Source organism: Cnephaeus nilssonii, assembly GCF_951640355.1.
Source record: "Cnephaeus nilssonii genome assembly, chromosome: 9".
Classification (NCBI taxonomy): Eukaryota; Metazoa; Chordata; class Mammalia; order Chiroptera; family Vespertilionidae; genus Cnephaeus; species Cnephaeus nilssonii.
In genome coordinates this window covers 92,573,309-92,585,440 of record NC_137080.1, presented here as the reverse complement: position 1 = coordinate 92,585,440, position 12,132 = coordinate 92,573,309, and positions in this window count along the sequence as shown.

Genomic DNA, 12,132 nt, shown 5'->3' with positions numbered 1-12,132 from the left:
TTCTTTTTTAAAAAAATATGTTTTTATTGATTTTAGAGAGAGAGGAAGGGAGGAGAGAGAGAGAGAGAGACAGAGAGAAATATCCATGTGAGAGAAAAATGTCTATTGGTTGCTTCCCACATGCACCTGGACTGGGAACCGAACCAGAAACCTCCTGGTGCACAGGACGAAGCTCAACCAATTGAGCCACACCAGCTGGGCTACAATATATCTTTAAATGATAAAAGATATGACAAAAAATAGTGTTACCTGTTAAGAGAGAATCACAAATGAGTGCAAGAGACATCTGGAAGGATATACTCCATGGTGTTAACAATGACCATCTCTGAGTATGGAAAATCATGAATATTTTTACATTGTTATCAATATTTTCAGATTTTATATATATATATATCTTTATTGATTTCAGAGAGGAAGGGAGATGGATAGAGAGATAGAAACATCAATGATGAGAGAGAATCATTGATCGGCTGCCTCCTGCACTTCCCCTATTGGGAATTGAGCCCACAACCCAGGCATGTGCCCTTGGCCGGAATCGAACCTGTGACCCTTCAGTCCGTAGGTTGACGCTCTATCCGCTGAGGCAAACCGGCTAGAGCAGTATTTTCAGATTTTTAATAAAGCAATCACATAAGAAAACATTAAGAGACATTTCATTTTGAAGAAAAGAACATTGGGTAGCCTCGGGGCTTGTCGAACATGAGTTCATTTCAGTTCTTTACATTCTCCCTCCCATGTAATCTGCAAAACCTAGGGAGCAGTTAACAGTAAGATAAGCTATTCAGGGGAGCAAGCAAATGTCTGCTGGCTTACCATAAGTAAGGCTGAGTTAAGGACAGTGGCCTAGAAGGAGAGCCTTAATCCTTGTGACCGGGGACAAATTACTTAGCTTCTCTCTAGATCTCAGTTTCCTCACCTCTACATAGGAAATGCTGCAAAAATATCACTGAAGTGGAGCAATAGAATAAATCAGAGAAGTCAGAAGATTTTCTTCTTGTCAGCCTTGAATTCTTTTCTGAATATGGAAAAATGCAAAAGGCAGGAAGTGGAACTCCCAAAGAAGTCAGGGGAGCAGAAAAAAGCTTGCAAATTCCAACCAATACAAGCTAAAGAGAAACATGGGGCTACTGGTGAACCAAGTATACAAAGAACCTCAGGGATGGAGACCAAACGGAAGAGACCTAAGAAAGATGACAAAGCTTCCTGTCCACAAAAGATGGCACAAGCAAATAAAAGAGTAAGAGTTCACAAGAAGATACCAATTCCTCCACTGCCCACTCACTTGCCACCAGTTAACCTGATTTACCGAGGCGTAGTGAGGGCTTGGTGCCAGCAATTAAAGCTGAGCACCAGCGGTCAGGAATGGAAACGTGAATGTGCTTACTCTACCAGTGGTCGGCAAACTCATTAGTCAACAGAGCCAAATATCAACAGTACAACGATTGAAATTTCTTTTGAGAGCCAAATTCTTTAAACTTAAACTTCTTCTAACGCCACTTCTACAAAATAGACTCGCCCAGGCCATGGTATTTTGTGGAAGAGCCACACTCAAGGGGCCAAAGAGCCGCATGTGGCTCGCAAGCCGCAGTTTGCTGACCACGGACCTAACCAAAAGGATATTCCTATCACACCAGAAGAGGCAAGGATATTGACATTAGCACAAAGGAAATTGAAGATGAAAAAGGGGGACAGTTTTGGTCTTCCCGAAGTGACTGCTCCCCTGGAGAGGCGGGGCTGCTCCTGAAGGGGGAGCTACTGCTCTCCTTGAGGGAATGGGCAATATTTTCGTGACAACTTCCACGCCAATGCTGTGTTTGTCTCCTGGAGCAGAATTGCAGCCACGACTGGGAAGACTGGGAAGATGGAGACCGAGGAGTCACCACAGGAGGCCTCTGGTTGCAAGTGGTGTGTGCTCCATGGACAAAGTCTCCCTGCAGATACAGAGGGTTGGGTTCAGCTACAGTTTTATGCTCGGCAAGCCTGGGTCCCTGAGAAACCAGGGCAAGTGTGTTCACTCTTCTTGGTACCTTCCTATAACTTTCCACCGCTACACCTAGAGGATAATATGTTGTGCCCCAAATGCATTCATAGGAATAAGGTATTAGCGAGAAGCTTCCAATTACAATGCCAAGAAAAAGAGTATGGCTATGATTGTAATTAATATGGTAGAAAGATGACTACAATCAACTCCATGGTGCCACTGACAGCAACTCCAGGCTGCCTGACACCTCCATGCTCCCATAGTCGGGTGGGGCAAATGTTACCCTCAGACTGCGAACAGTGCCTGCTGCTTCATCTGCTGGGATACAGACAGTTATGTTTTAAAAGGGACATGCATTTCACAAACTATCATTCATTGCAGTGAAGGTGCAAAAGTCACTCACACCATCCACCAATTGCCCATCTGAAACAGAAGGGACCCCGCAGCTCTTTCACAGTGGGAGCCCGAACTGAGTGTCATGGAGAAACAGGTGTGCTCCCTCGCTGGACTCCTGCCTCAGAATTCGGACTTCTCAGGAGCTTCCGCCTCCTAATTCTAAGTGTAATCACTTCAAACTGCTGACTATCTTAAGCAGTTTGAAGTGATTCCTTTTCAAAGGAAAAGCTGTTATTGTGTCCACTCCCAAAAAACGCATTCTTAATATTCAAAACATTTTGTGACGTCATTGTCTTAACTTTGGATTTCTGTGGTGTGTCTCTGGGATAAAAACACGGGGCACTTGGCCAGTATTATTTCCAGTTGCAACTGTTTTGTATACTTTTGCTGTTTAAAAAATGTCCAAGTTTACTTCTGTCTCATAAATATGTAGTATGCTTACAATGTATATGTAAAGTAATTCATCTGCTGTGTTTCAGGAACTTTGTTGTATGGCAGTTATTGTTAATGTTCTTAACTCAATAGGATTAAGCCAAAAGGCATGATTTTGTTTCAGTGTAATAAATAACATACTCTTTATTTCTTAAAAGAAAGAGAATGAATCAAACAAAAGAAAGAAAAGACATTTGGAATTTCATCTACTAGTATAGCTACAATTAGTACTTATATACTGAAGCTTAGCCCACAGCCAAAACTTCTATCCTGCACTTATTTCCCAGGATTGGAAGTTTATATGAAGTGGGCATGAGTATTTGTGAATATTAAATATTAAGGTATTACATAACAATGGGAGAGACAAGGACATGCATTTCTATAAATCCTATCTAATAAAAGAGTAATATGCAAATTGACCATCACTCCAACACACAAGATGGCTGCCCCATGTGGTCAAAGATGGCTGCCCCCATGTGGACACAAGATGGCCAGCAGGGGAGAGCAGTTGGGAGGGACCAGGCTTACAAGGGAGGGCAGTTGGGGGCAATCAAGCCTGCAGGGGAGGGCAGTTAGGGGTGACCAGGCCAGCAGAGAAGGGAAGTTGGGGGCGACCGGGCCTGCAGGGAAGGGCAGTTGCCGGGTGGGGGACCCAGGCCTGCAGGGGAGAGCAGTTGGGAGAGACCAGGCCTGCAGGGGAGGGCAGTTGGGGGGGACCAGGCCTGCAGGGGAGGGCAGTTAGGGGTGACCAGGCCTGCAGGGGAGGGCAGTTAGGGGCAATCAGGCTGGCAGGGGAGTGGTTAGGGGGTGATCAGGCCGGCAGGCAGAAGCGGTAAGGGGCAATCAGGAAGGCAGGCAGGCGAGCAGTTGGGATCCAGCAGTCCTGGATTGTGAGAGGGATGTCCAACTGCCTGTTTAGACCCGATCCCGGCCCATTAGGCCCAATCCTACTGGGATCGGGCCTAAAAGGGGAGTCGGACATCCCTTGAGGGGTCCCAGATTGGAGAGGGTGCAGGCTGGGCTGAGGGACACCCCCCCATGCACAAATTTTGTGCACCGGGCCTCTAGTAACTATATAAAGGCACTCAACAGTGCAAAGCATCATAGGTTCAAGTGCCAAATAAATAGTAGACAGAGAAGCCATCGGACTTGGGAGAACAGAAGAGCCGAGGGAGCCCACGGAGGTCTTCAGGGAGACCTTCCCTGGGCCTGGATGATTCTCCACAGGTTTGAGGAACAGGCTAGTGAGGGAACAAATTATGACAAAATCATTTTGGCATTTGTTTGTTGTTTTAATTGTGATTAAGAAAAAAAACTTAAGCCGAAACCGGTTTGGCTCAGTGGATGGAGCGTCGGCCTGCGGACTGAAAGGTCCCAGGTTCGATTCCGGTCAAGGGCATGTACCTTGGTTGCGGGCACATCCCCAGTGGGGGGTGTGCAGGAGGCAGCTGATCGATGTTTCTCTCTCATTGATGTTTCTAGCTCTCTGTCCCTCTCTCTTCCTCTCTGTGAAAAATCAATAAAAATATATTAAAATAAATAAATAAATAAAAAGAAAAAAAACTTAAAATTTACCCTTAACCATTTTTAAGTGTACAATTCAGTATTGTTCAGCATATTCACATGGCTGCGCAACCTATTTCCAGAACAGTTTCATTTTGCAAAAACTGAAACTCTGTACCCATTAAACACCTCCCCTTTCCCCACCCCCTAGTCCCTGGCAACCGTCATTCTACTTTCTGTTTCTATGAATTTGACTACTTTAGATGCCGCATATGAGTGGAATCATACAGTATTTGCCTTTTCACTTTACACTGGCTCATTTCACTTTACACAGTGTCCTCAAGGTTCATCCATGTTACTGCCTATGTCAGACTGTCCTTCCTTTTTAAGGCTGAGTAATATTTAATTGTATGTAGGTACCACATTTTGTTTATCCAGTAATCTGTTGATGGACATTTGTGTTACTTCCACCTCATGGCTGTTGTGAATAATGCTGCTATGAACATGAATGTGCAAATATCTTTTCAAAACCCTGCTCTCAAGTATTCTGGATGTGTGGCCAGAAGTGAGATTTCTGGATCATGTAGGAGTTCTTTTATAAAGGACCCTCCATACTGTTTTTCATAGTGGCTGCACCATTTTACAATCCATCCAACAGTGCACATGGGTTCCAGTTTCTATACAGCCTTGCTAACACTGGTTATTTTGTTTTGTTTTGCTTTGTCTAATAGTAGCCATTCTAATGGATATGAGGTGATATTTCGTTGTGGTTTTGATTCGCATTTTGTGACAATTAGTGATTTTGAGCATATTTTCATATTCTCATTGGCCATATATAAATGATCTTTGGAGTAATGTCTATTCAAGTTCTTTGCCCATTTTTAATAAGATTATTTGATTTTTTTTGGTTGAGTTATAGGCGTTCTTATATATTCTAGATATTAACCCCTTATCAGATATATCATTTGCAAATATTTTCTCCCATCCCATGTGTTGCCTTTCACTATGTTGATTATGTCCATTGATACACAAAAGTTTTAAGTTTGATGTAGTCCCATTTGTCTATTTTTTATTTTGTTGCCTATGCTTTTAGTAGTGTTATATCCAAGAAATCATTGTCAAGTCCAGTATCATGAAGTTTTTTTCCTAATTTTCTTTGAGGAGTTTTATTTTATTTTACTTTCTTATTGATTTCAGAGAGGAAGGGAAAGGGGAAAAGAGATAGAAACACCAATGACAAGAGAGAAACATCGATAGGTTGTCTCCTGCACACCCCACTCTGTGGACTGAGCCTGCAACCTGGACATGTGCCCTGACAGGGAATTGAACAGGTGACCTCCAGATGCATGAGTCAATGCTCACCCATTGAGCCACACCAGCCAAGCATAAATATATCTTTCCTACAAGTCTCCATTTGTATAATTTGCTTCAATGGCATCATACTATACCCATCTCTCTAGCCTGCTTTTTTTTTTCATTCAGAGTATGTTGAAAATAGCTTTCTACATCAATAAATATAAATTTACATTTCCATTTTCAATAGCTATATCTTATTCCAACTTAGAAATGTATTCTCTTTGATCAGTCTCCTATTGATGGACTCTGAGATACTTCCAATTTCTGATATAAGAAATTATTAGCCCCAATTTTAAGATTAGGGAATTGAAGCTCTGAAAAGCTAAATGACCCCTTTTTTGAAATTCCAGTATGGAACTAAACTGCTCTGGCATAACTCCAGACTAATGACTCCTAAAACAGGGCTCTGTCACCTAGCCAGAGTGGCTCAGTGGTTGAGTGTCGATCTATGAACCAGGAGGGGGTCACAATTTGATTCCTGATCAGGGCACATGCCTGGTTGTGGGCTTTGTCCCCAGTGTGGGTCGTGCAGGAGGCAGCTGATCAATGATTCTCTCTCATCATTGACGTTTCTATCTCTCCTTCTCCCTTCTTCTCTGAAATCAATAAAAATATATTTAAAAATATATTTTTTTCTCCAACTAAGCCACAGGAAGCTGGAATTCTTGGCACATGATATGTACTTGACCACTAAAGTTGAGATTTATTTTAACTGCTCAATTTCTTAAAAAGTTAAGAATATTTTTACTATAAAATCCAGCCAGCTCTGGCCAGTGTGACTCAGTTGGTTGGAGTGACGTCCCATACACTGGAGGGTTACTGGTTCAAAGTTTGATTCCCAGTCAGGGTACATATGCAGATTTCAGGTTTGATCCCCTGTCTGGGTGTGTACAAGAGGCAAACGATTGATGTTTCTCTCTCTCTCCCTCTCCCTCTCCCTCTTTCTCTCCTTCTCCCTCCCTCTCTCTCTTTTTAAAATCAATTTTTTAAAAAAAACAAGTCTTTGGGCAAGGATTAACAAAAAAACAAACAGACATTCGCCCAGCTCCTGTGGCTCAATGGTTGAGCCTCAACCTATGAACCAGAAATTCATGGTTCAATTCCCAGTCCAATTCCCAGTCAGAACACATGCCTGAGTTTGGGGCTCCATTCCCAGTTACGGGGCATGCAGGAGGCAGCCAATCAATGATTCTCTCTCATCATTGATGTTTCTATCTCTCCTCCCTTCCTCTCTAAAATCAATAAAAATATATTTTTAAAAAAATTTTAAATAAGTTATAAAGATAACCATTAATATTTATATAAAATATGTTTTTTAAAGTTAATAAAAAATAAATACAGTATCATCCACTTTTTGAAAAAGAAAACTATACATATAAACTTTAATAAATACTAAATATGTATAAAAATGTTGATAGAGATTATCTCTATGGCTGGTAGCATTATAAGTGATTATTTTTCTTCTTTGTGATAATCTATGTGTTCTAATATTTTTACAATGTACTTTTGAAAAGAATAATTTTCTAATTTTAAAAGTGAGAGTAGGAAAAAGATTACTTAAATAGGACACCAAAAATACCAAGCATAAAATAAATAATTGATAAAATGCACTATATTAAAATTAAGAAATTCATCAAAAGACACCATTCAGAAGTGAAAAGGTGAGTCACAGACTGGAAGAAGATAGTCATAATACATGCATCCAATAATGAACTCAAATCCAAAATACATAGTTAAAAAATACTTTTACAAATAACTAAGTAAATGACAGACAACCCAATAGTTAATGGGTACAAGACTTGAACAGGCACTTTACAAAAGAGGACATCCAAAATTTCCAACAAGTCCACATACTTTTATAAAATATACTAGAGGCCCGGTGCACAAAATTCGTGCATGGGGGGTGGGAGGGTGTGTGTGTCTCTCAGCCCAGCCTGCAACCTCTCCAATCTGGGACCCCTCAAGGGATGTCCGACTGCCCATTTAGGCCCGATCCCACCGACTGCTGGCTCCCAACCACTCACCTGCCTGCCTGCCTGCCTGATTGCCCCTAACTGCTTCTGCCTGCCAGCCTGATCACCCCCTAACCACTGACTGCCCTGCCAGCCTGATCGACGCCTAACTGCTCCCCTGCTGGCCCGATTGCCCCTAACTGCCTTCCCCTGCAGGCCTGGTTGCTCCTAAATGTCCTCCCCTGCAGGCCTGGTCCCCCCGAACTGCCCTCCCTTGCCAGCCTGGTCGCCCCTAACTGCCCTCCCTTGCTGGCCTGGTCGCCCCCAACTGCCCTGCCCTGCTGGCTTGATTGCCCCTAACTGCCCTCCCCTGCAGGCTTGGTCCCCCACAACTGCCCTCCCCTGCAGGCCTGGTCCCCCTCCCCTAACTGCCCTCCCCTGCTGGCCATCGTGTGGTGGCCATCTTGTGTCCACATGGGGGCGGCCATCTTTGACCACATGGGGGCAGCCATCTTGTGTGTTGGAGTGATGGTCAATTTGCATATTACCTCTTTATTATATAGGATTATTATATAGGATACTAGTGGCCTGGTGCACAAAATTTGTGCACAGACAGGGCGGTTCCCTCAGCCCAGCCTGCACCCGCTCCAATCAGGGACCCCTTGGGGGATGTCCAACTGCCGGTTTAGGCCAGATCAGGATCAAGCCTAAACCGGCAGTCAGACATCCCTCTCGCAATCTGGGACTGCTGGCTCCTAACCACTCACCTGCCTGCCTGCCTGATTGCCCCTAACTGCCTCTGCCTGCCCGGTTGCCCCTAACTGCCTCTGCCTGCCTGATCACTCCTTACTGCCCTCCCCTGCCAGCCTGATCTCACCCCCAACTGCCCTCCCCTGCCAGCCTGGTTGCCCCCAACTGCCCTCCCCTGCCAGCCTGATCTCGCCCCCAATGGCCCTCCCCTGTCGACCTGATCTTGCCCCAAATGGCCCTCCCCTGCTGGTCTGATCTCGCCCCCAACTGCCCTCCTCTGCTGGCCAATTTGGTTCTAATTGGTCAGTTAGTTTCTATGCCAGTCAATGTCAAAAGCTCCACCTCCTAGGCAGCTATTGGATCCTCACAGTTGACCCAGATTTGGTTCTAACTGGTCAGTTTCTATGCCAGTCAGCGTCAAAAGCTTCGCCTCCTAGGCAGACATTGGCTCCTCACAGTTCACCCAGATTTGGTTCTGATTGGCCAGTTTCTATGCCAGTCAGCTTCTCTGGGCCTATCAACAGGGCCTGATCAGAAAGGCGGGGCTGATCAGTAGTCCCGGTGGAGGCCTAGAGAGAAATGGATGCAGGGTTGCTGGCCAGACTCTGAGGGAAAGAGGCAAATGCTGGCCAAAAGTTGCCTCGGATGCTACAGATCAGCCCCTGCTTCTCTCTTCAGGTCTCTTTCCGGGCCTGATTCGCAGCCCCCTCAGCGGTCACTGCTAGGTCACTGGGCCTGCAGCCACAGTAGTCAGCGCTGGGTCACCATGGCAACCCAGCTCTGCCTTCTGGTTGGTCAGCCTTTGGTCATGATCGGTCATTACACCCTGGCTCTTTATTGTAGATATATTTTTATTGATTTCAGAGAGGGAGGGAGAGGGGGAGATAGATAGAAACAGCAATGAGGAGAGAAAATCATTGATCGGCTGCTCCCAGCATGTCCCCTAGTGGGGATCAAGCCCACAACCCAAAATGTGCCCTTGACAGGAATTGAACCTAGGACCCTTCAGTCTGCAGGTCAACACCCTATCTACGGAGCCAGACCAGCTAGGGCTACATACTTTTTAAAGTGCTTGTTGCAAATTAAAACCCACAAATGAGATACATACTCATTAGAATGGCAAAAAAAAAAAAAAATGTTAAAGGAAATACCAAATATTGGCCAGGTTGTGGAACTAGAACTCTCAGATATTTCTGGTAGGAATACATTGATACAATCACTTTGAAAAACTGTTTGTTCTACCTATTTAAGTTATAACATGCCTGCCCTGGAGTCCTATAATTTCTCTCCTAGGAATATACCTATGAGAAGTGAGGGCTTTTGTCCACCAACAGAAATATACACTGATTGGCCAGATTATTATGATCTCTTTACGCATAACAATCTGGCCACTCAGTGTATATATACACTAGAGGCCCGGTGCATGAAATTCATGCACGGGGGGGGGGGGGGCGGTGTCCCTCAGCCCAGCCAGCACCCTCTCCAATCTGGGACCCTTTGAGGGAAGTCCGATTGCCCATTTAGGCCCAATCCCGGGCCTAAACGGGCAGTCGGACATCCCTCTTACAATCCAGGACTGCTGGCTCCCAACCACTCGCCTGCCTCTGCCTGATTGCCCCTAACCGCTTCTGCCTGCCAGCCTGGCCTGATCACCCCCTAACCACTCCCCTGCCAGCCTGATCGACACCTAACTGCTCCCCAGCTGGTTCGATTGCCCCTAACTGCCCTCCCCTGCCAGCCTGGTCACCCCTAACTGTCCTCCCCTGCAGGCCTGGTTGCCCCCAACTGCCCTCCCCTGCCGGCCTGGTCACTCCTAACTGCCCTCCCCTGCCAGTCTGGTTGTCCCTAACTGTCCTCTCCTGCTGGCCTGGTCGCGTCCAACTGCCCTGCCCTGCTGGCCTGATTGCCCACAACTGCCCTTCCCTGCAGGCCATCTTGTGGCGTCCATCTTGTGTCCATATGGGGGCAGCCATCTTTGACCACTTGGGGGCGGCCATCTTGTGTGTTGGAGTGACAGTCAATTTGCATATTACTCTTTTATTAGATAGGAGATATATATTAGAGGCCCGGTGCATGAATTCATGCATGGGTGGGGTCTGGCCAGCCTGGCCAGGAGGAGGGGTCATGGGCAGTAGGCCAGCCTGCCTGCTGGTCAAACTCCTGGTAGAGGGGACAATTTGCATATTAGCCTTTTATTATATAGGATATCCACTGAGTGGCCAGATTATTATGCGTTCAGAGATCATAATAATCTGGCCACTCAGTGTATAAGGATGTCCATAGCAGTGCTATTCATAATCACCCAAATTTAGGAACGATCTAATGGCAATGGACAGTAGGAAGGATAAATTGTGATCTATCCACACAATGGAATACTAAATGCAAAGAAGAACTCCTGCTATATGCAACATCATGGATGGCTAGCGAGCATATGCCAAAGAGCGTATCTGTGTGATTCCATTTATAAAACTGGTGAAACTAATCTCTGCTGATAGAGGTGGTTGTCTGGGGAGGTGGGGAGGTGGCAATGGTTATTGACTGAGTGCAAGCTTGGGAGAGCCTCCGAGGGTACTGGGAATGTTTGGTACACCTTGATGGAGTTACCTGGTGTGTGCATAGGTAAAAATTCATCAAGCTTAATATTTTGCTGTCTACAATTACAATTTAATTTTTTAAAGTTTTATTTAAAGGTGTCAGAGCAGCAAGAAGAAAGCTATTCATCAGTGTTTGGAGGGTGAATATTAAGACTGAAAAGTAAGGGCTCAAAAAACTGCCCATAAAAAAAAAAAAGGCCAGGCTTCTGCCCCAGTAGAAAAGGAAAATTCTGAGCTTTTCTCCTGCGAATGTTCAATATGTTCTTAGTCTCTTCATACTTTATTTCTCACTGGTGAACTGGGAGCTGACATCTGGTCATTAGTGGTTTGTCAGTTAAGGGACTGGATTAAATATAATTTATCCATACACATTTACAAATGTGCACTTGTCACAGAGAGGAAACAAATCATTCCAACCCTTTGTATAGGAATGGGTACCTGGAAAAAAGTCCTGAAAGGTGGTTTTGCTCCGCCCAGTTCTCCTCTCAGCAAACAGTGTCCATTGCTGTCAGGTCTCAGGAGCCTCTTTACAGAGCTCCAGCCCGCAAGTGGTCCTCCCGTCCTTCCCGGCCCTTCCCACGTGCCATGCCTGCTCCCAGCTGAAGCATTTATTGACTTGGAAGGTGTTACCTGGAAACTGTCAGCTGTGCCTTTTCCCCGGGGGCATTTGCATTCCAAAAGGGGACTTTACAGACACTCTGGACAGACCTTTATGTGGGAGGAAGAAGGGGAATTTACAAAAACAAGTTGCATTTGAAATGATTGGCAGGTTCCCTAAAATTTTTACAAGAAATTCCAAGAAGTTGAAAAGCTTTTAGGTAAACTGAAACTTACAATTCGTAACAAACGTTATCTCCCTGGAGCCTCACGACAACCTGTGGTGTGGTGTGGGTCACTGACCCCATTGTAGGGACCTAAACACCTATTGGGAAAGCTAAACGATTTCACAGGGTTACGTAACTGGAACTTGGAGGACTTAGAACGTGAACTTGAGTCACCGCACGCAGGACCCGCCTTCCTCTTCCACAAAAGCCTTTTAACTAAATGGTGACATGAGCCTTTCTGGAACCAGCAGAAAGAGATTTAGAGCCCTCCCGTGCCGATTTGCTCCTGGCAAAGTCTTTCTCTTTTTTCTTTCCTCTTCTAGCTTTCGTTTTAGTCTCGCTTC